This window comes from Rattus norvegicus, chromosome 4, assembly GCF_036323735.1.
Source record: "Rattus norvegicus strain BN/NHsdMcwi chromosome 4, GRCr8, whole genome shotgun sequence".
Taxonomy (NCBI): Eukaryota; Metazoa; Chordata; class Mammalia; order Rodentia; family Muridae; genus Rattus; species Rattus norvegicus.
In genome coordinates, this window is record NC_086022.1 from 25,964,837 (window position 1) to 25,990,246 (window position 25,410).

At 42.8% G+C, this 25,410-nt stretch overlaps 1 pseudogene; it reads right to left on the bottom strand.

The window, feature by feature from the left end:
* Positions 1 to 2,169: 2,169 nt before the first annotated feature.
* On the bottom strand, positions 2,170 to 2,791 carry Eif3k-ps1 (eukaryotic translation initiation factor 3, subunit K, pseudogene 1; annotated as a pseudogene).
* Between the last annotated feature and the right edge of the window lie 22,619 nt (positions 2,792 to 25,410).

The following is a 25,410-nucleotide window of genomic DNA, read 5'->3' on the forward strand; positions in this document are numbered from 1 at the left end:
CCATTGAGGAGAAACCCCTGTGTGATTTTAATTTTGACATAATCTATTAATCTTTTCCTCAGTGTTTCCACTTTATGTGCTTTATTTAAAAAAAAAAAAAGAAGCATTTTTTTTTGGTTCAAGATCCAAGATGCCCGGTCCCACTTTGCTCTGACTTTCAGTTTTGCTTTCCACATCGGGCCTGTAGCCGGTCTGGAACACATGTTTCAGTTTGCTGTGAAATCTGAACCTCGTTTTAGTCTATCCTGCAGGAATATCCAACTGCTCATGTTTTGGCCACTGATTCCGGATGAGGAAAAGGAATAACTCACAACCCCAGCCAACTACCAGGACAATTACCAGAATTTGGGAGAAATGATTACTAAGCTCCCAGCTACCGCAAGGTGGGCCCTGCCAGAGGGCAGCTTGTTCCATATAGAGCAGGGAACTCAGCAAATTACCATGGTTTGAAAGGAGGAGTATTGTTAATTTTCTGCACTGTGGCTACCCTTGTCCAAAACTCAAGGGCTACTGGCACTTCACAAGTACCCCCGAGAGATGTGCTCTTGCCTCTGCCTGTTTTGTCACATCCATGGTCTCACCTTAGCTAATATCACTAATTGAGGTGTGCCTGTCTTGTTCACCATGGACTCCTCAAGGGCCCCTTATGCCATCCAGTAAATATTTCTTGTATGAATATTAAATGCACCAGTTACTTTGTACTATATCTACCTGGGAATAGCAGTGCTCAGAAGACAGGTAGGAAGTATATTTGGTTTTCTTGTTACTGACACAAAATTCCTGACAAAAGGAACTTAATGGTGGAAGGAGTTATTCTGGCTTGGAGTTTGATGGTAGGGTACACTGGGATGGGAGGGGGCATGGGACCAGGAACATGAGCAGCTATTCACATTGTACTGCAGTCAAGAAGTAGGGAGGGCTGGGCTGGAGAGATGGCTCAGTGATTAAGAGCACCGACTGCTCTTCCAGAGATCCTGAATTCAAATCCCAGCACCCACATGGTGGCTCACAACCATCTGTAATGAGACCTGATGACCTCTTCTGGTGTGTCTGAAGACAGCTACAGCATACTTATATATAATAAATAAATTTTTTTTTAAAAAAAAGTAGGGAGGGATGAAGAGGGTGGTTCAGCCCGCTTCCCTTTTATTCAGCCCACTTCCCTTTTATTCAGCTCATAATAAATCTTCCTACCTCAACTAACCTGATCTAGAAAATCTGTCAGAGACCTGCCTCCTTGGTGATTCTGGATGCCATCAAGTTAAGGGTCAGGATCACATTGGATTTTAAGCCTGTTCCACAGGAGAAAATACGTGTTTGATAGTGTACATCTGGACAAGAACCTATGGTTCTGGAGCTCACAGTCTCTAATGCTAAATAAATAACAGTATTAAGTTGCCCTCCAGATTCACCTCTCTTTACCCCTAAATTGAATAGTTCTCAGACCACATAAAAGAAGTTTCTTTGTGAAGTGAACGGTGATTGATCAGAAACTCACGACTGGTCAAAGTACAGAGAATAAGTGTCTGAAGAGTGGGCCCATCAAAAATGGGCCAACTACATCATATCGCCTCTCTGCAAGGAACATCACAGGGACATCACAGAGGACAACAGGAAATGATGGTAATCAGAGGTTGGTAGTCTGGTGGTTTTGGCAGGAGCATTGCATGTAGGAAAGACCAATCCATAACCAGACTATGTATCTGCTCCAGTAAGTACGAAGGATTGTCCTTCCCATGGAGGAAGCAGCCCAGTGCAGTCGACCAGCTGCCAGACTGCTGGCTGGTCAACCTGGAGGAGTGTGTCATATCTGAGGCTCTGTTGTTCTCTGCTGTTGGCATGACTGGCACTCAGTAGCAGCTGTACCCAGGCCAAGATTTATGAGACGCAGTCCATGTTGTCCAGACCATGTGTAACCTCCATCTCTGCTACTGTGGCCACTTTGATCATGATAACGGGGATGGTTGGCGTAAGAAGCCAACTGTCAGCAGGATGGGTCATCCTGTCTTTTTGGTATTCAACTCTGCTGAAGTCACCTTTTGATGAGCATTTACATGGGTTTCTTCCTCCTCCTCCTCCTCTTCCTCCTCCTCCTCCCCCTCCTCCTCTTCCTCCCCCTCTTCCTCCTCCTCTTCCTCTTCCTCCTCTTCTTTTGGAGTGAAAACACTTTTACTGATGCACACATTGGGAGGAGGCCACGAGGCTGGACACACTGTCAAAGTCTTCTCCACGACGTTCTTGGGCTTAATGCTGTCTTCCTGGCCGCAGATCTGTCTCCTCGGTGCTCCAGCCATATGTGCTCATCCACACCTTCAGCTGGCTGTCAGTCAGATCTCCAAGCCTCTCAGCCAACAACCAGTCAATGTGCTGATGCATGTTGCCCACCCCACAGCAGATAAATTGTCAGACAGAGTCTTCAAAGCCACTTATGCCTTTCAGGAGGTCCGTGTTCGCAACCAAGGCTTGCCAGAGGCTTGAAACTGGCAGACCAGCAGATTCCCAAGGTATGAGATCTGTTAGAAGGATTCCCAAGGTATGAGATCTGTTAGAAGGGTGAGGGCTTCCAGTAGAATTTGGGCAGTGACTGTGATTTGGAAGAAGGCTGGGTTGAACTGGTACAATTTTAGGATGGCCAGGTTGGCCTCCAGATCATAGGCACTCCCCCTGGTCTGTGTCTCCACTTAGGGTAGCCAAGGTGTACCCCAGGGTAGCTGAGATCTCAGGATTGTACCTATTGATAACACTCGAGCAACTTGCCCATGTTCACTCTCGTCTGCTCAAGCATTGCCATGGTTATTGTCACCGTCTGCAGCCCCGCTGGGGCCCTCCCACCAACTTTCTAATCTTCTTGGTTCTTCCCAAGTCCCTCGTCATTCAGCCATTCCCTGTAGCCCACAGTGAACAATTGCACATGTAACCATTTCTTTTCCTTTTTTTTTTCAAACGAAATGTATGACCCCTCATAGTGGCCAGTGTCCTGCCCACTCTAAAGATTTCCCTCTACTCATGTCTTTCAGGTTTGTCCCAGAAAGGGGTTGTAAGGCTACAGCTGCCCACTCCTGAGTAGTGCCTGCATAACGTTCAGAACTATCAGAAAACTAGGATGTAGCCTTCTCTTCCTCAGCCAACTTGTCATAGGACACACAGCCCACGTGACAATAGGAGCTTGCAGCTTGGCAGCGGATGGCACTATAACAGAAGTAGGAACCATAGGGATTTGGGTAATTTCTCCATGTAACTTGTTTGTATCTTCAGGACCTACTCAGGCCCAATTAAGTATACACCATTTCCACTTGGTGATAGGTTGCTGCTGTCCTTGTCCTACCTTGTGATTTGGCAGATCAGATAACACACATCTTGTGATAGGCCCCATGATCACTTCTTGTCCCCATTGTCCAAAGTTCAGTTTCCACTAAGGCTTAACAGCAGGCCAAAAGCTGTCTCTCAAAGGGAGAAGAGTTGTCTGCAGATGATGGTGGACACTTATTCCAAAACCCCAAACATCTTTTCTGTGATTCCCTTCTAGGGGTTTGCCAAAGGCTGCAAACATCCCCTTCTGCCTCTGGCACCTCACGTACCACAGGTGTGCTGGGTCATACAGTTCAAGTGTTAAAGCACCCTGTACAGCAGCCTGGACAGGTTGGAGAGCCTTCTCCTGTTCCAAGTCTCTCTCAAAGCTAGCATCTTTTCAAGACACTTGGTATATAGACCAGAGTAACAACTAAATGAGGGATTCTCTCCAAAGTCCAGTTAGGAAACACTGTACTTCTTTCTCGGTGGTGGCAGGGGCCAAGTGCAACCATTTATCCTCACCCCAGAAGAAGTGCCCCACAGCACTGGAGTCTTGAGAATGTCACTGAAGGCCCTTGAATTTGTACTGGGTTGATTTCCCGTCCTCTGTGTACATATGTTAACAACAAGTCCAAAGGGGTTGCTACCTCCTGCTCACTTGGTGAAACCCACATGCTGTCAAGATGGTGAATCGATGTGATATTTTGTGAAAGATACAATCAAGATTCCTTCTAACGAAGTTACGACACAGGGCAGGAGAGTTAGTAGAGCCCTGAGGTGAAACTGTAAAGGTATACTGCTGGCCTTGCCAACTGAAAGCAATTTGTTTTTGTTGTTCCACAGGGACAGGTACTGAGAAAAGGCATTTATTAGATCAATAGCTTAATACCATGTACCAAAAGATGTGTTAATCTGCTTAAGTAAGGATGCCACATCTGGTACAGCAGCTGCAATTGGATTTACTACCTGATTTAGTTTTTGACAGGCAACCATTATTCCCCACAACTTCTGCACTGTTCATATAGGACAATTAGAGGACAGCATGTTGGGAGCCACTATCCCTGCATCTTTCGAGACTTTGGTGGCTCTAATTTCTGCAATTCCTCTAGGGATGTGATACTGTTTTTGATTCACACACAAATTTTCTTGTCCAAGGCAACTCTAAGGCTTCCAGTTAGCCTTTCCAACCATAATAGGCCTTAACCCACAGATCAGGAAACCAATGAGAGAATTCTCATTCCAACTTCTAAGTAAAACTACCCCAATTATTCATTCTGTGACTGGATAAATAACCACAGGATGAGTTCAGGGACCCATTGAATCACTGAATCATTCATATATTTTAATATATGAATATAACATTTATATGAAAATCCCTTCATCAACACTAAGCCAAGGGGGCATTGCCCTTTCAGTTAGCCATCTTTGGTTATGATTTATTAGAATGGCTTACAAGCTGTGGCCCAGCTACTCCAACAATGACTGTCTACTAACAGAAATTCCAAGAATCCAGTAGTTGTTCTGTCCACAGGGCTCAGTGTTGTAGCTGGTCTTCACTGTATGCCAGGATTCCAGAGAAGAAGCTTCTAACGTCAGCGAAGGAATGGACTTGCAGGCAAGAGTGAGAGCAAGCAGGCAAAGAGCAAACTTCCTTCTTCAATGACCTTTATCTAGGGCCACTATGTGTGGCCCAGATTAAAGTTGTACATTCCCACCTCAAAAGATCCAGATTAAACGTGGGTCTCCAATCACAGAAAAACACTCATGGTATGCACTCATTGATAAGTGGCTATTAGCCCAAATGCTTGAATTACCCTAGATGCCTAGAACACATGAAACTCAAGACGGATGATCAAAATGTGAATGCTTCACTCCTTCTTTAAAAGGGGAACAAGAATACCCTTGGCAGGGAATAGGGAAGCAAAGTTTAAAACAGAGGCAGAAGGAACACCCATTCAGAGCCTGCCCCACATGTGGACCATACATATACAGCCACCCAATTAGACAAGATGGATGAAGCAAAGAAGTACAGGCTGACAGGAACTGGATGTAGATCTCTCCTGAGAGACACAGCCAGAATACAGCAAATACATAGGCGAATGCCAGCACCAAACCACTGAACTGAGATCGGGACCCCCGTTGAAGGAATCAGAGAAAGGACTGAAAGAGCTGAAGGGGCTCGAGACCCCATATGTACAACAATGCCAAGCAACCAGAGCTTCCAGGGACTAAGCCACTACCCAAAGACTATACATGGACTGACCCTGGACTCCAACCTCATAGGTAGCAATGAATAGCCTAGTAAGAGCACCAGTGGAAGGGGAAGCCCTTGGTTCTGCTAAGACTGAACCCCCAGTGAACGTGATTGTTGGGGGGGTGGTAATGGGGGGGAGGATGGGGAGGGGAACACCCACATAGAAGGGGAGGGGGAGGGGTTAGGGAGATGTTGGCCCGGAAACCCGGAAAGGGAATAACAATCGAAATGTAAATAAGAAATACTCAAATTAATAAAGAAAAAAAAAAAAAGAAAAGTGGGTCTCCACACTTCAAACGGTCGAATAGGGAAACCCCTTTACAGGTGCATCTAGTCAATAGGGTTCTGGTTCATTGTGGATGTAGCCAGGTTGACGACAAAGAACAGCCATCATCGAGGGAAGCAGCTTGGGGAAGAGTCAGGAAAAGGAGTGGCACAGGGGTAAAACTATCTAAATACATTGTATGCACATGTGAAATCCTCAAGGAATGAACAACATCATTATATTTGCAGAAACATTGACCATCATAAGAAGGTATTTGTGGCCACACTGCTTTTGCTAGAACGGAGAGTAACACAACAATAACATCTCCAAACAGGGGTAAAAATATCTGCGAGATACTTTCCTTTCCCTTGTTTAGTGATCAAGTGTTTAGCATGTAGAGGTCTGGGGTGTGCGTCAAAGTTTCTGTTGGGAGATTCTCACCAATGACTGCCAGAAACTAAGCATCAAGAGAAGGTGCTGGCAATTCTGCCAAGTCAGTTCTACCAGAGATTCTTAAAACAATAATGCCTGTTTTATAAGACACCTGACACCTGATCGGGAACTTAAGCTCTATTTCTCCACTGTAGCTGCTGTCGTTATTACTCATTACCAGGCACTTATAGAGAAGAACAGAAAAGACGGTTCTTACTTAACTGCTAAGCACATTTAAAATGGTTGTTGAGGTGCAGTAGTGTAGAGAGCCCAGTTACAGATGAAGGGTAGGGAATCTAACGGGAAAGTGGGCTTTCGGGGGAGAATCCTATAAAGGGAAGTGGGTATTTTTTGTAGGCAAGGAGAAATTTAAGTATGTCGGGTGTAAGAAGATCTCTGTGAGAAGGAAATGGCAAACTATAAGAGAACTGGAACATAATGACTTTAGGAAGCATCCAAAACAGTGGTAGCAAACGCAGTGGGTGGTCAGATGAAGGAGTGAGTTGAGAAAGACAGACAGCCACCTCTTAGAGAGGTCAGGCCACCACGGATGTAAGGTTGACTAAACGCCTGCTGGGCTTGCCCCACAAAGACAGAAGCCTGGACACCAGGAGCAAGGATATGCCCAAACCCAGGGCAAACAGACCCGTATGAGTTTATGGTTCTGGATCCTTAATGGAGTTTTCTTTTTTTTTTCTCCTTTTCATTTACGTCATCTGCAAAATGGAGATAAAATAAGAGCAGAGGGGCGGGTGGGTTTATAGAACGTATACAATGTATAGAATCATGGTTTATCATTTCGTGCAGCTCCGGCCCTCTGCTCTGGGTTAGGCAGGTGGTAAATCACCTCCTCCCAACTCCACCGTTGCTTTTAAGAGATTACCAACAATTTTTAATGCACTGCATAGATATAGCCTATGGTTGTTCTTAGAAGGCAAACTAAGAGAGAATCTTAAGGACATGTAGAAGAAGCAGCGGTAATGACGTTAAAAAGAAGGTGGCAGAGTGGGAAGAGGCTCCCACCGCAGCTAGTATTGGAATCCTAGTTCTGAAACTTCCCTCTCTCAGCTACTTTCTGATGGTTCTCTATCGTTTAAGAATTAGGTTCATAGTGTGAAGTAACACATACATCGCACACAGCGTACCACTGAAATCAAAATGGTCCCAAAGTAGCTAGTAACATGAAGTCATGCAGAGCGTTTCTTAGTTCCTTCCATAAATAGTCACTCAAAGAACGCAAACTACTGCATAAAAAGCAGAGATTATTAACGTACATTAAGAAGCCTTCACTAGGTGCTAGCCAAGTAAGTTTATCGTTTTATATAAAAAGATTTTGAGGAGCAGAAATAGCAGCACAGGAGCCCGCATATCACGTGGGCTCGCACATGCGTGGTAGGCTGACAATATCGTAAAGGCAACTGTCCACCGATGATGTGGCTATTTACTGGAGCACTGGCATCCCATAGATACAGTATTGGCTTTTATCCTCAGTATGGCCAGAAGGAAAGCTTCATCTTAGGTTTCATAGCCCACTACTCCTTTAATTGGAAAAGGGGAAGCTGACACCGTCACTTCCGCTTGTAGCTGTGTCTTGTACCTATTATAAAAGTCTTGCATGGGGTTCTTCTGCTGGAAGCGAAAGTTGATTTCCTTTAAAGTGAAAAACAGAAATTCATAACTATTCTGAACATGAAGATGATCCATGATTTTCTTATTCAAGAGATATTTACAATAAGCTTGGTTATAGTCTTTTATTCCGTTGTCAGGATTGAATTCCACAGCAGATTAATGGCTTCAATCTGGATGCTTCACCCCTCACCACCTGTATAATAAGCCTCAGAAAGAGACTGGAATAATGTTAATTCATTTTCCTCAACTTTTAGGAAACTCACAAGTCTGTTCTGAAATATGTTTTTCAACTCCAGTTAGTAGCGTAACTTGCACTTCTGGAAATAATCTTAGTGTGTGAAAGTGGCAAATTAATGAATCAAATCGCTCACCACACAGCCATTGTTAATATCACAGAGAGAAATATGATTGGGTTTACTCTTGGCTTGGACACTGATTTAGGGGTTTTCTCCCAACAGAGTCAGGGAACCTGATTGTCTACTTTTAATCAACACACAATTGCTTTGCTTCCTTGTGTTTTTATTTCCTAAAATGGAAAACTTTGGGACTGGTTTAAGTTTTTAATTACATAAAACAGTTTGTGTTTCTCATCCAGTACTGGATTTTGTTAACAGTTGACACCAACTAGACTTCAGTGTTATTCCAAGTGCTTTTTACTTCGTTTTAATATATTCAGTCTCTGACTCAAGATACAACTTCAGTCTGCCTAGCAAACTTGTTTATAATTTCTACTCCTGGGGCTGGAGAGATGGCTTAGTGGTTAAGAGCACTCACTGCTCTTCCAGAGGTCCTGAGTTCAAATCCCAGCAACCACATGGTGGCTCACAACCAACTGTAATGGGATCCGATGCCCTCTTCTGGTGTGTCTGAAGACAGCTACAGTGTACTCATATAGATAAAATAAATAAATCTTAAGAAAAAATAACTTCTGTTCTTTTGGATGAGGAGAAATTTATGTTTCAATCAATGTATTTTTCAATGCCTGTTAGCTTCTCCTTGCTTAAATTACTAGCTGAGAATTCACCCCCTTTTACCTTTGACATCAAAATAGCATCATGGCCCCTCCTTCCCTAGTGGGTGATGCATTTGGTATAATGACTCCCAGAATGTACAGAAAGCATTCAGTAATAGTGCCAGGGAAACTTCAGGATAGCAATTGTGGCCTCTGAAGAACTTTCAAACTTCAACCTGCGTTTCAATTAAGCCTTATTAAGAAAATACTTCTTACATCATTGTTACAAATGAAGCAAAATTTCGTAAGATGTAAAATAAGACTAAATTCCTTGGTTTAGGTTTTCAGTGAAGGAAGGGAGACTTCTGGTGGTTTCTTTACATCTTATTTTTCACATGTGTGGGTGCCATAGAACGTGTGTTAGACAACAGAGGACAACTGGCAAGGGTAGGTTATCTCCCACCATGTGGAAATCCAGGGATCAAACTCCAGTCATCAGGCTTGGTATCAAATACTTTTACCTACTGAGCCATCTTGCAAGCATTGTAGTTGTGATTGTTAATTCTACATAGTAAAGGCTGATAAATTAATGACATAGAATATATATATATATATATATATATATATATATATATATATATATATATATATTAGGAGATAAAAGATCCAGTGTAATCTGGGAGGTGGTGGAGAACACCTTTGATCCCAGCACTTGGGAGACAGGCAGATGGATCTCTGAGTTCAAGGCCAGCCTGGTCTATAAAGTAAGTTCCAGGACAGCCACCTCTACCCAGAGAAATCCTGTCTCAAAAACCTAAAAAAAAAAAATCAAGAATGAGCTAAAACCTTAATATGATTGGGACTGGAAGATGCCTAGGTGATATATGAGACCATAAACTTGGCAGTACACAGCTAAGTCCCAACTGAAATGAGGTTTTATTCTCCCTTCCTAATTCCACTCAACTTACTTGGCCATGGTTGACTACAGAACACTTACCCTGATCTGATCACAACACACATACACATGTATTGAAGTGTCACAAGATACCCTACAAATACATACAAATTAAGGATTAACATAGGAGCTAAAGCGTCTGGGGTATCTAGAAATAGAACCATTGCACTGCTGGTGAGGAAGGCTGGTGAGGAAGGAGGCTAGACAATCAATTTTAAAATTAACCAGAATGATACAACCGCTGAGACGTGGAATCTATTGTCCTAAACTCATCATCCATTTAACGTTGGAGATTCTTCTGTGGTGGAAGCCACCATTGGGTCTGACAACTCTCTGGGCTACCTCATGAACATCCTCTTATTCTTTGCCTTGCCAGAATGGCTGTTCCTTTCTCCCATGTCCGCTCTTCCTCTCTCGGACCCGAAAACCCAACCTCCTTGTCTTCACCCAGCAATTGGCTTCTTGTCATCTTTATTAGCCAATCAAAGAAAAAAAAAAGCATTCGGAGACAAGACTAGTGTTCTACCAAGTCACACTTTGCAAGCTTTCCTTGGTGGACTCTACATTAAATCCAGGGGGTATGATATAAGCTCACATAGGTCACTCATGACTACAGTCAATCTGATAAGGATTTGTTCCAGTTTGATCTCTGCACTGTGAAAAACACTAGGAACAAAAGCATCTCAGGGAGGAAGTGGTTGATTTGTCTTACAATTAGAGTCCATTATCAAAGGAAGTCAGGGAAGGAGGTCAGAGGAGGACCTGGAGATAGAAGCCCAAGCAGTCTGGTCAGTCTCTATGTCAACCGTAGACACAGTTCAATAAAATGAAGTCATAGTGGAATAGGTTGGGCCTTTAATTAACTGATCAATGTCTTTACTAAATGTCTGTGAAAAGATACCACACACACACACACACACACACACACACACACACACACAAACACGGAGTAGACCATCTGGACCTCTGAATCTGAAAGAGGAATTTATTTTCTGGATGATGTTATAAAGGCCAAGAAACACTGAAGATTTCCAGCAAACCCTGGGAAGTTGGGAGATAGCAAGGAGCCTGTTCCCCTGCAGAAGCATCAGAAGGGACCAAGAGCTGTGACACCAAGATCTTGGACGTGAAGCCTTCAGGATTTGATCTACTATATTTCACTAGGTAAAGCTACCCATTTGTGGGACTTTGCAATGGCAGCCCTAGCACACCAACACACTTTAACAGCCATAGGCTGCTTTCCTCATCGATGTTAGAAACACCCTTAGTGTATTTGTCCCTGCCTTCTTCAGATAACCTAGGGCTTCACCAAAGTAAGATGATCGGCAAGGCCTGTCAACAGCTCTGTTGCCTGAGTCTCTTACAATGCTTTCTGTTCTCACATAGCACTGAGGACTCCAGTGGATCCTTGGTCCTAAGATGTCTCCTTTTGGGTGGGACATGTAGCGAAAAGAGGATCTGGATAACATGTTTCCCTAATGCATACATGAGATAGGGGAGGAGCCGGGGTAGGGGAGGGAGGGAGGATATGAGTGTGTGCATTTGTGTGCTTGTGTGTGTACTGCTTTGTTTCCTTTTAAAGAACTAGAAATGATTTATGAAAATGGAAATTATAAACTTTCTAATCAACACTGTCATTTTGACTCTGGTTATGGAGCCACAGTTTGGTTGGGTGGAGTAGAAAAGAAGGAAAGGAAATTGTAGTCAAACTTCTTAATGAACACAAACACAAAATTCTCAATAAATTGCTTGCAAATGGAATTTAATAGTATGTTTTAGTTAGGGCTTTTATCGCTATGATGAAGCACCACGACAAAAATCAACTTGAGGAGGAAAGGGTTTATTTCAGCTTATAGATTATTAGTCCATCACCAGGGAAAGCTGAGGAGGGAACTAGATGAAGCCATGACTTGCCCATAATAGCCAGCTCACCCTGTTTCCTTACAGGACCCAGGACCACTGGCCTAGGGATGCCACACCCACTGTGTTCTGGGCCTTTCAACATCAATCTTTTATCAAGAAAATGTCACCCAGGCTTATCTAAAGGCATTTTTCACCTGAGGTTTTTCTCAAGTTTACACAAAACTAGCCAGCGGAGAATACACTTGGCGACAGCATCACCGTGATCAAACTCTTCATGACAAGCCAGTAAATGCAGTAGATCCACAAACAGACTCGAGGACAGAAGTCACCTGATCATCTCAATCTATGTAGAGAAGCCTTTGACAGAAACCAACATCCATTCATGGGAAAAATATGAATTCTGGATTTAAAAATACCTACAAATATATAAAAGAGGTTAATGGAAAAAAAAAAAAAATGCGGTCTCCTCACAGGGACACTTGCTAGCATGCAGTAGCCAATTTGCACCAGAAGGTGTCACACTTCGTCGCAGCCAACACTTGAGAGTCTGCGCCTTTCCTTTTTAATTGTCTTTTTCTCAAACAAAGCTCGAGTCTAAGTACACTGATAGCAGAAGAAAGCCCTTCAGTGAACACATGTGAAATTTATGGGAGCTGACTGAAGATCGAGTAGAGACTGGGAAAAGGAAAAGAGCGTCTGACCACAAGCATAAGACCTGAGCAAAATCAAGCCTGACAAACCCATCATGGAGGAAGCAGATGGTCACAAAGTTCCACCCCTAGCTGAGACTGGATTAGCAATTGATGACCACTGGAGAGGGAGATTCCGCTCACAGATGAAGCCCCAAGATTCTACCTGCGCTCCAGTCAAGGTTACTGGCACCGCTGGGTGGTCTTGCTAGGTAATAACAACAGTTAAATAGGAAACAATACAACAGCAGAGGTAGAGTCGTGAAGTTAGGAAGGAATAACCAGAACGTCTGTCTGTTCTTTCCTTCTACCATGTGGGACCCGGGGATTGAACTCAGGGCGTAAAGTTTGGTGGGGGGTACCTTTATCTACCAATACATTTTTATTCCAAAATAATATTTTTATTGATTCTTTGGGACTTTCTTCTTGTACACCCTGATCACAGTCACACTCACCTCCAAGTATTTCCATGCCTGCTCCCCCACCCTTGTGACCCCCCCAAAAATAAAAAATTAAAGAATGCCAACCTCCCCCCCAAAAAAAACCCCCAAGTTCAATTTGAGTTGCCTACTCACTGGAGCATGGTCTAACTCTCGGTGGCCTACCCCCTAAAGAAAACTGAGTCCTTCTCTATCTGCACCTCTGCCAGAAGCCATCAGTTGGGAAGAGCCACACCTCGGCACCCTTATGGCAAGTTTTAAGAGTTCTTTTTGATAGTTTCCTGTCTAGGATGTTACTTTTCGGGATAGGGGTAAGGGTAGGTGTTATCCCCAAAGCCTCCTTCTCTCTCTATTGTGTGTCTGCAGGCATCGATATCAACACCAAGGTGGTTTTCTTGTTCTTTAGCTGGAGTTCAAATCATGGGCGCCTCATGATTTCTGGTGACAGCATAGACCACGAAAACACACACACACACACACACACACACACACACACACACACACACACCCTCCCCCTCCCCCACTGCATCCCTGATGCAGCCGGGCCTCAGACCCAGACAAGAACCTCAAAGCTTTGTTTGAGAACAAGACGTAGGACCAGAACTCCATGCGGACTAGAATTGGGAACACGCATAGGAGCTAGAATACCCTGCTATCTCCAACTTGCAATTCTTCTATTCCAAATCCCTGTGTAGCAGAAAGTCATTTACCCATGCATTTCAGAATCTCTTTCGGTAAGCTTCGTTTACAGTGATGTCACAGAGTTCAAACCAGGATGCTCGGCCTGCTCCTTCTCCTATAGACTTTTTTTGTTGCTTAGATTTGTCCTCCAGCAGACATCATCCTTTTTGTCTAAATCTTTATTCCTCCAACCATGTGCTGTCCTTTAAAAACAAATTGGCGTAACACTTTTGCCTATGCTAATCCTAAGTGATGATTCCTGTCTCTTAAATATCTGTATAACTTGTTTGTAGAATAAGGGAGCTATAGCATATATAATGCTTGTTTCTCCTTATGTCCTGGGACACGTTATTTATACGTATCTTTTATCTTTACATGAAATATTAGTCTACTGGCATCGTTCACTGCTGTTTCACAAACATTTGAGTTCCTCATATGGATCGGATAAAATACATATTATATTATATATAATATGTAAATGGGGTCCAGGAACTGCCTCACAACCCACACAGACACCAGTCTCAATCAGACAGGGATAGTGTATTGAGCATATGTCACCCCAGGACTGGTCAGCAAGAGCCATGGTCCAGATTCAAGAACTGACTCGTGACCCCAAGTTAAGCTCCTACAGGGTTTTTAAGCCTCAAATCCACAAACATCTGAGCCAAGTTATTTCACTAATCAGGATTTAGGGATAGGGGATTTTTTTTTTTAAGAACATGTCTTATCCTTCTCCCATTGGTTGGGGTATTCGACTGTGGCAGGGGACTTGCCTTGTCCTAACTTGCCAACCAGGAGATCGTGTACCCATGTACACATCTCTTTCTGCTAAATAGGGTGTCAGTACCCAGGGAGGTCTTGGGAACTTAAACGTTACTAGACCACTACTGAAAATGGAAGCCTCATTCCAAATGGTTTGTTATATTGGTGTGGGTGTCTCTCTTATGTTGGGTCTATCCCAGGGGCAGCTTGTACCATAAAAGCTAACACACTGGTGTAGGAAGTGCTGTTGGGTGGTTGATGAAAGTCCAAGCTTATCGTGGGTAACTATACACAGCAGTTCTATGGGCTTTAGTCGTGATTGGTTTCCTAGGGCACAGAACATAATAGAATGTGTAATCAATTTTGGCATTAGAAAGTTTCCTAGTAACAGCAGAAACATGAGAAAGTTTCCTCCTAGTGGCAGGCTAGCCAGGTGACTGTTACCTAGGCCTTAACATTTTATCTAGGTCTTAACAATAAATTAGTTTGTACATGGAAATTAACATTTTAAATATATTGCAAAATATAAAGTAAGATGATAGTGTAGGGCTGTTCATGTTTTTTCTAGATGATTTTATCAGGAAATATGAATATTCTTGGAAACTCTACATGATTCTCAGTATTCCCCACATCCCATACGTCTGGGTAGGTTAATGTGATGTGTGACTAATTCACACTAGCAGAACACAAGAAAGGAAAATGCCTCATTCTGCTTGGAGGCAAGAAAGAGATTGTAGCCCCATGACTTGAAAGAAAAACCATGAGACAGAGCTGTTTGATCAGAGGCCGTGAGACCTGTATCACATTGTGTTTTTCACTGTGTTAAACTCCCTAAGATTTCCAGCTCTGCTAGCTCCTGAAACATGCTTCTTCTATCCTGAGAAATGCAGAATATTGGTTCTATTTGTATATGTTGATGAGAAAATAGATCATTAAAGCTGTTTAAACCATACTAACTTTTTTTGAGAATTTCTTACATGAGTACTTCAAATCTGCTTTCTCTAAACATACAATATAGCAGTTACCATACCCAACTGCATAATTTACTACCCAAGATTTATTTGTCTCTCTCTCTCTCTCTCTCTCTCTCTCTCATATATAAATATATGAAAAATTTCTAAAAGGTGGCAGGAAATGATGTTTTGCTTTCTTTCTGGTTAATGCATTGTTGTGGGGAATGAACTTGTCAAAATTCTTTGAAAATATGAGGTGAACATCTGACACCAAAGAGAGTGCTTCAGGGAGCAGAGCCAGCTATGGTGACTTTGTCAGCAGGACTAATGTGAAAGCCAGAGTGAATTCAAGTGGCAGGAACACAATCAGGTGAATTTGACTGTGACAAAACCTCATTGAGATTATAATCTTCCTTTAGGGAAACACAGTACAGCAACATGGAAACCATTTGGAGAAGAAAGCATGGTTCTTTAACCTACTGCCTCTAGTGTATACCCCTGACAGAAAAACAGCTCTTTGACCTACTTATCTGCTTACAAAGATTAGCGGTCAAGAATCGGTTTGGGCAAACTAATGACAAACTGGCAGTCAGTGCCTCTGATGAACTTTGTAGCCAATGGACATCCACCAAAGTCATCAATACTATTATTGTAAAAGACTGTGAAAGGTCTAATTGTTAATACATACTGAAACATCGATAGGTTCATAGGAAGCTTCTGAAAAGAGAACGGTCGAGAAAGGAGGTCCGCTTTTTTATTTAGTGATGCTCTCTGCACTAAGAGGGGGGGGGGTCCCTACTGGCGAGGCTGATAATCCTTATCTTTCATGTGCGTTTAGACTCTAGTGACTCTGAGAAGGTTCATAGGGTGTGTGGTGGGGAAAGGCAGAGATCCAATAGGAGTCTATAGGAGGAGAAGACTTATCTTCCTTCCGCATTGGTAGAGACGCGTCAAAGACCAGATGTCCCCAAAAATATCCCAGTCCCTTGGGGCCACCCTGATAAAGCTCCTTCCTTAACTCTATGCCAAAACCTGGGGAAAGTCTTGTGTTTGTATGACAAGCTGTTGCTTTACCATGTACTGGAGAAAGAACAGAGGTAAAACTGAAGCTCCAGCAATGGTCGCTCCAATTACTAAGCAGTGAGTTGTACTAAGAGATGCTAAGGAAACTTGACTTCCTTTCTAAAGAGCATAAAAACCAAGACAGAGAGAGTGATTGCATCCAAAAGGGCTTAACGATTTTTTTTTACATTTTATTTTTTTTATTAACTTGAGTATTTCTTATATACATTTCGAGTGTTATTCCCTTTCCCGGTATCCGGGCAAACATCCCCCTCCCCCCTTCCCCTTCCTTATGGGTGTTCCCCTCCCAACCCTCCCCCCATTGCCGCCCTCCCCCCACCAGTCTAGTTCACTGGGGGTTCAGTCTTAGCAGGACCCAGGGCTTCCCCTTCCACTGGTGCTCTTACTAGGATATTCATTGCTACCTATGAGGTCAAAGTCCAGGGTCAGTCCATGTATAGTCTTTAGGTAGTGGCTTAGTCCCTGGAAGCTCTGGTTGCTTGTCATTATTGTTCATATGGGGTCTCGAGCCCCTTCAAGCTCTTCCAGTTCTTTCTCTGATTCCTTCAACAGGGGACCTATTCTCAGTTCAGTGGTTTGCTGATGGCATTCGCCTCTGTATTTGTTGTATTCTGGCTGTGTCTCTCAGGAGCGATCTACATCCGGCTTCTGTCGGCCTGCACTTCTTTGCTTCATCCATCTTGTCTAATTGGATGGCTGTATATGTATGGGCCACATGTGGGGCAGGTTCTTCCTTCTGTCTCTGTTTTAATCTTTGCCTCTCTCTTCCCTGCCAAGTGTATTCTTGTTCCCCTTTTAAAGAAGGAGTGAAGCATTCACATTTTGTTCATCCGTCTTGAGTTTCATTTGTTCTAGGCATCTAGGGTAATTCAAGCATTTGGGCTAATAGCCACTTATCAATGAGTGCATATCATGTATGTCTTTCTGTGATTGGGTTAGCTCACTCAGGATGATGTTTTCCAGTTCCAACCATTTGCCTACGAATTTCATAAAGTCGTTGTTTTTGATAGCTGAGTAATATTCCATTGTGTAGATGTACCACATTTTCTGTATCCATTCCTCTGTTGAAGGGCATCTGGGTTCTTTCCAGCTTCTGGCTATTATAAATAAGGCTGCAATGAACATAGTGGAGCACGTGTCTTTTTTATATGTTGGGGCATCTTTTGGGTATATGCCCAAGAGAGGTATAGCTGGATCCTCAGGCAGTTCAATGTCCAATTTTCTGAGGATCCTCCAGACTGATTTCCAGAATGGTTGTACCAGTCTGCAATCCCACCAACAATGGAGGAGTGTTCCTCTTTCTCAGCATCCTTGCCAGCATTTGCTGTCACCTGAGTTTTTGATCTTAGCCAATTATCACTGGTGTGAGGTAAAATCTCAGGGTTGTTTTGATTTGCATTTCCCTTATGACTAAAGATGTTGAACATTTCTTTAGGTGTTTCTCAGCCATTCGGCATTCCGCAGCTGTGAATTCTTTGTTTAGCTCTGAACCCCATTTTTTAATAGGGTTATTTGTTTCCCTGCGGTCTAACTTCTTGAGTTCTTTGTATATTTTGGATATAAGGCCTCTATCTGTTGTAGGATTGGTAAAGATCTTTCCCCAATCTGTTGGTTGCCGTTTTGTCCTAACCACAGTGTCCTTTGCCTTACAGAAGCTTTGCAGTTTTATGAGATCCCATTTGTCGATTCTTGATCTTAGAGCATAAGCCATTGGTGTTTTGTTTAGGAAATTTTTTCCAGTGCCCATGTGTTCCAGATGCTTCCCTAGTTTTTCTTCTATTAGTTTGAGTGTGTCTGGTTTGATGTGGAGGTCCTTGATCCACTTGGACTTAAGCTTTGTACAGGGTGATAAGCATGGATCGATCTGCATTCTTCTACATGTTGACCTCCAGTTGAACCAGCACCATTTGCTGAAAATGCTATCTATTTTCCATTTGATGGTTTTGGCTCCTTTGTCAAAAATCAAGTGACCATAGGTGTGTGGGTTCATTTCTGGGTCTTCAATTCTATTCCATTGGTCTATCTGTCTGTCTCTGTACCAATACCATGCAGTTTTTATCACTATTACTCTGTAATACTGCTTGAGTTCAGGGATAGTGATACCCCCTGAAGTCCTTTTATTGTTGAGGATAGCTTTAGCTATCCTGGGTTTTTTGTTATTCCAGATGAATTTGCAAATTGTTCTGTCTAACTCTTTGAAGAATTGGATTGGTATTTTTATGGGGATTGCATTGAATCTGTAGATTGCTTTTGGTAAAATGGCCATTTTTACTATATTAATCCTGCCAATCCATGAGCATGGGAGATCTTTCCATCTTCTGAGGTCTTCTTCTATTTCCTTCTTCAGTGTCTTGAAGTTCTTATTGTACAGATCTTTTACTTGCTTTGTTAAAGTCACACTGAGGTACTTTATATTATTTGGGTCTATTATGAAGGGTGTCGTTTCCCTAATTTCTTTCTCGGCTTGTTTCTCTTTTGTATAGAGGAAGGCAACTGATTTATTTGAGTTAATTTTATACCCAGCCACTTTGCTGAAGTTGTTTATCAGCTTTAGTAGTTCTCTGGTGGAACTTTTGGGATCACTTAAATATACTATCATATCATCTGCAAATAGTGATATTTTGACTTCTTCTTTTCCGATCTGTATCCCCTTGACCTCCTTTTGTTGTCTGATTGCTCTGGCTAGAACTTCAAGAACTATATTGAATAAGTAGGGAGAGAGTGGGCAGCCTTGTCTAGTCCCTGATTTTAGTGGGATTGCTTCAAGTTTCTCTCCATTTAGTTTAATGTTAGCAACTGGTTTGCTGTATATGGCTTTTACTATGTTCAGGTATGGGCCTTGAATTCCTATTCTTTCCAGGACTTTTATCATGAAGGGGTGTTGAATTTTGTCAAATGCTTTCTCAGCATCTAATGAAATGATCATGTGGTTTTGTTCTTTCAGTTTGTTTATATAATGGATCACGTTGATGTTTTTCCGTATATTAAACCATCCCTGCATGCCTGGGATGAAGCCTACTTGGTCATGGTGGATGATTGTTTTGATGTGCTCTTGGGTTCGGTTTGCCAGAAATTTGTTGAGTATTTTTGCGTCGATATTCATAAGGGAAATTGGTCTGTAGTTCTCTTTCTTTGTTGTGTCTTTGTGTGGTTTAGGTATAAGAGTAATTGTGGCTTCGTAGAAGGTATTCGGTAGTGATCCATCTGTTTCAATTTTGTGGAATAGTTTGGATAATATTGGTATGAGGTCTTCTATGAAGGTTTGATAGAATTCTGCACTAAACCCGTCTGGACCTGGGCTCTTTTTGGTTGGGAGACCTTTAATGACTGCTTCTATTTCCTTAGGAGTTATGGGGTTGTTTAACTGGTTTATCTGTTCCTGATTTAACTTCGGTACCTGGTATCTGTCTAGGAAATTGTCCATTTCCTGAAGATTTTCAAGTTTTGTTGAATATAGGCTTTTATAGTAAGATCTGATGATTTTTTGAATTTCCTCTGAATCTGTTGTTATGTCTCCCTTTTCATTTCTGATTTTGTTAATTTGGACGCACTCTCTGTGTCCTCTGGTTAGTCTGGCTAAGGGTTTATCTATCTTGTTGATTTTCTCAAAGAACCAACTTTTGGTTCTGTTGATTCTTTCTATGGTCCTTTTTGTTTCTACTTGGTTGATTTCCGCTCTGAGTTTGATTATTTCCTGCCTTCTACTCATCCTGGGTGTATTTGCTTCTTTTTGCTCTAGAGCTTTTAGGTGTGCTGTCAAGCTGCTGACATATGCTCTTTCCTGTTTCTTTCTGCAGGCACTCAGCGCTATGAGTTTTCCTCTTAGCACAGCTTTCATTGTGTCCCATAAGTTTGGGTTTGTTGTACCTTCATTTTCATTAAATTCTAAAAAGTTTTTAATTTCTTTCTTTATTTCTTCCTTGACCAGGTTATCATTGAGTAGAGCATTGTTCAATTTCCAAGTATATGTGGGAATTCTTCCTTGATTGTTATTGAAGACCAGTTTTAGGCCGTGATGGTCTGATAGCACGCATGGGATTATTTCTATCTTTCTGTACCTGTTGAGGCCCGTTTTTTGACCAACTATATGGTCACTTTTGGAGAAAGTACCATGAGGAGCTGAGAAGAAGGTATATCCTTTTGCTTTAGGATAGAATGTTCTATAAATATCCGTTAAGTCCATTTGGCTCATGACTTCTCTTAGTCTGTCTACATCTCTCTTTAAATTCTGTTTCCATGATCTGTCCATTGATGAGAGTGGGGTGTTGAAATCTCCCACTATTATTGTGTGAGGTGCAATGTGTGTTTTGAGCATTAGTAAGGTTTCTTTTACATATGTAGGTGCCCTTGTATTTGGGGCATAGATATTTAGGATTGAGAGTTCATCTTGGTGGATTTTTCCTTTGATGAATATGAAGTGTCCTTCCTTATCTTTTTTGATGACTTTTAGTTGAAAATTGATTTTATTTGATATTAGAATGGCTACTCCAGCTTGCTTCTTCTGACCATTTGCTTGGAAAATTGTTTTCCAGCCTTTCACTCTGAGGTAATGTCTGTCTTTGTCTCTGAGGTGTGTTTCCTGTAGGCAGCAGAATGCAGGGTCCTCGTTGCGTATCCAGTTTGTTAATCTATGTCTTTTTATTGGGGAGTTGAGGCCATTGATGTTGAGAGATATTAAGGAATAGTGATTATTGCTTCCCGTTATATTCATATTTGGATGTGAGGTTATGTTTGTGTGCTTCATTCTCTTTGTTTTGTTGCCAAGACGATTAGTTTCTTGCTTCTTCTAGGGTATAGCTTGCCTCCTTATGTTGGGCTTTACCCTTTATTATCCTTTGTAGTGCTGGATTTGTAGAAAGATATTGTGTAAATTTGGTTTTGTCATGGAATATCTTGGTTTCTCCATCTATGTTAATTGACAGTTTTGCAGGATACAGTAACCTGGGCTGGCATTTGTGTTCTCTTAGGGTCTGTATGACATCAGTCCAGGATCTTCTGGCCTTCATAGTTTCTGGCGAGAAGTCTGGTGTGATTCTGATAGGTCTGCCTTTATATGTTACTTGACCTTTTTCCCTTACTGCTTTCAATATTCTTTCTTTATTTTGTGCATTTGGTGTTTTGACAATTATGTGACGGGAGGTGTTTCTTTTCTGGTCCAATCTGTTTGGACTTCTGTAGGCTTCTTGTATGCCTATGGGTATCTCTTTTTTTACGTTAGGGAAGTTTTCTTCTATGATTTTGTTGAAGATATTTACTGGTCCTTTGAGCTGGGAGTCTTCACTCTCTTCTATACCTATTATCCTTAGGTTTGATCTTCTCATTGAGTCCTGGATTTCCTGTATGTTTTGGACCAGTAGCTTTTTCCGCTTTACATTATCTTTGACAGTTGAGTCAATGATTTCTATGGAATCTTCTGCTCCCGAGATTCTCTCTTCCATCTCTTGTATTCTGTTGGTGAAGCTTGTATCTACAGCTCCTTGTCTCTTCTTTTGGTTTTCTATATCCAGGGTTGTTTCCATGTGTTCTTTCTTGATTGCTTCTATTTCCATTTTTAATTCTTTCAACTGTTTGATTGTGTTTTCCTGGAATTCTTTCAGGGATTTTTGTGACTCCTCTCTATGGGCTTCTACTTGTTTATTTATGATTTCCTGATATTCTTTCAGGGATTTTTGTGTCTCCTCTCTATGGGCTTCTACTTGTTTATTTTTTTTTCCTGGAATTCTTTCAGGCATTTTTGCAATTCCTCTCTGTAGGCTTCTACTTGTTTATTAATGTTTTCTTGTGTTTCTCTAAGGGAGTTCTTCACGTCTTTCTTGAAGTCCTCCAGCATCATGATCAAATATGATTTTGAAACTAGATCTTGCTTTTCTGGTGTGTTTGGACATTCCATGTTTGTTTTGGTGGGAGAATTGGTCTCCGATGATGCCATGTAGTCTTGGTTTCTGTTGCTTGGTTTCCTGCGCTTGCCTCTCGCCATCAGATTATCTCTAGTGTTACTCTGTTCTGCTATTTCTGACAGTGGCTAGTCTGTCCCTATAAGCCTGTGTGTCAGGAGTGCTGTAGACCTGTTTTACTGTTTTCTTTCAGCCAGTTATGGGGACAGAGTGTTCTGCTTTCGGGCGTGTAGTTTTTCCTCTCTACAGGTCTTCAGCTGTTCCTGTGGGCCTGTGTCTTGAGTTCACCAGGCAGGTCACTTGCAGCATACAAGTTGGTCTTACCTGTGGTCCCGAGGCTCAAGTTCGCTCTCGGGGTGCTGCCCACGGGCTCTTTGTGGCGGCAGCAACCAGGAAGACCTGTGCCGCCCCTTCTGGGAGCTTCGGTGCACCAGGGTTCCAGTTGGCCTTTGGTGTTTTCCTCTGGCATCCGAGATGTGTGTGCAGAGAGCAGTCTCTTCTGGTTTCCCAGGCTTGTCTGCCTCTCTGAAGGTTTAGCTCTCCCTCCCACGGGATTTGGGTGCAGAGAACTGTTTATCCGGTCTGTTTCCTTCAGGTTCCGGCGGTGTCTCAGGCAGGGGTCCTGCCGCTCCTGGGCCCTCCCCCACGGGAGCCCAGAGGCCTTATACAGTTTCCTCTTGGGCCAGGGATGTGGGCAGGGGTGGGCAGTGTTGGTGGTCTCTTCCGCTCTGCAGCCTCAGGAGTGCCCACCTGACCAGGCAGTGAGGTCGCTTTCCCACGGGGTCTGGGAGCAGAGAGCTGCTGCGGGCCGGAATCCTCGGGTGTGGGACTTCCGGTAAACACAGGAAGTGCCCGGTCCTAGAGGAATTCTGCCTCTGTGTGTCCCGATTTCACCAGGCAGCTTTCTTGCAACAGACAAGTTGGTCTTACCTGTGGTCCCGAGGCTCAAGTTTGCTCGCGGGGTGCTGCCCATGGGCTCTCTGCGGCGGCAGCAACCAGGAAGACCGGGCTTAACAATTTTTAAAACTTACAACGTGGGAGCATCGTAATTAGCAAATAATTTAAGATGTTCCCTCAAACTGAAATGTATTCTAATCACTCACAGAGCATCCATACAATTGGTCATGCAAGCCATCTTCAATTGCTGTAATTGCCTGTAAAAATAAGAACGTCTGTGAGATAAAATGCTCTGGCAGAGTCCGATCAAATATCCAGTTTGTTTCTAAAACACCATGGCCTGGGAATGAGAAACGTATTACAGACATGAGAAACAATCATTGGTTATAAGACACCACCAAGTGTGGGGAGGTTTCTCACATGGCAAATGTCACTGATCAGTGTGGGGAAAGATGATATGGAGGAGAAGGCAGCTCCTGAGTTAGTTTAAGCTTGTAGTGAAGAGCATGGGCTTGTTTTGAATATATTTTTGTGTCAGGCAGGACAGTGTGCGGATGCTCTAGTGACCTTCGTTGTTTAATGTAGGCCATAGACCTAAAGAATGGGGAGTGTGTTGGTCAGTTTTCTGTTTACCTGAGATGATCAGCTTTAAAGAACAAAGGTTTCAGGCCCAGTCTTGGAGGACTCAGTACATGGCCAATTACATCATAGGTCAATTACATCATAGTTTTGGGGCGTGTAGGGAGGCAGCACCCCATGACGAGGAACATGGGCACAAGCCTGTGACCGTGAAGCAGCAGAAAAATCTACTGTTCAGGGTCACACTGGGTTCTGTCTCTTAAACATTCATCACCTTCTAATAATGTCATGATTGGGGACCGGCCCTTTAACACAGGGGCCCCTGGAAAACATTTTACATCTAGACGGTAGTAGTAAACACTAAAGGTATTTTCCCAAGAGACCTCAACCCTGCACAAAGAGCTGCAGGCAACTGAGTTAAGCTGGGAGTGGGGAGGTGTCCCTTCTCAGGGAATCAATCTTTGGAGCGCCAATTGGTTGTCCAGTGGAATTGAGAAACGCATGCATTTGTTTCAACTCGGGGTCCCGTGAAATGAGATGCCGATAATTACTGGCAGGTTGTCCCAGGAGAGAGGATAGTCTGCACAGCAAAACACACACTACTAATTAAGGCAGTGGCCATCTAGATTGCTGCTAATTAACAGCTCAAGAGCCTGACTCAGAACCTGAAATTCTGGTTTGTGCTCAAAGATTTTTAGGACCCAAAAAGGCTTGGTGGTACAGATCTGTACTCCAAGCTACATGGGAGCCAAGATAGGGGTGCCTGGGCTGCAGAGGGAGTTGGAGGACATTCTGGGCAACTTAGTGGGACCCTGTCTCCAAAAGAGAAAGAGAACTTGGGTTAGAACTCTGTCTGTCCAGTGCTTGCCTAGCATGTGTGAGAGGACCTAGGTTGGATTGCCAGTGCCCTCCACCAGACATCGAGGAACCACATTTACAAAGGGGACAGTTGTCCCCTTGCTTGCCAGGAATGTGACGAGGAACATGGAGACAACTTTCTGTGGTTGTTTAATTTTGAGACTGTATTTTTTTTTACTACATTTCTCTCTTCTGCTTCCTTCCTTCATGTCCCCCCCACATCCCTCCCCCTCGACTTGTTTCAAATTCCTGGCCTCTTTTTTTCCCCCTTAGTTGTTAATGCACGCATGTATGTGCTTGTATGTATACACATACTCCCAGTGTAACCTGTTGAGTCTCTGTAGTGTTACTTGTGTGTTTTCAGGGCTGAGGTTTTGGCACTGGACAACCGATTGGTGCTCCAAAGATTGATTCCCTGAGAAGGGACCTCTCCACTCCCAGCTTAACTCAGTTGCCTGCAGCGCTTTGTGTAGGGTTGAGGTAAACACCTTTAACATTTACTGCTACAGTCTAGATATAAAGTGGGTTTTTACATATATAAGTGCTTTAAACTATTGACCTCACAGTTCAAACAGGGATCTTGTTTCTGGAAACCAAGTTTGGAATTTACACATCTCAAGAACGTTTTGACTCTTTTTCTTGGCTAACAAACTGGATCTCAGAAGCAACTTTCTCCCACCTGTGACAACACTTGAAATAATCACGTGCAAACAGAAACATACACGAAGACATACACAAAACACGCAGCAGTACAGGAAAATATGGGAAAGTTATGTTAGTTTTTTTTTTTTTTTAAGCATTGGGGAAAATAATGAAGAAGGGGTTGGAGTGAGGAAAGAGCAGGTTAACATTAAAACCACCTATTGGTAGAGTTGTTTCCTGTTGCTCTGATCAACACCATAACCAAAAGCAACTTGTAAGGAAAAGGGTGTC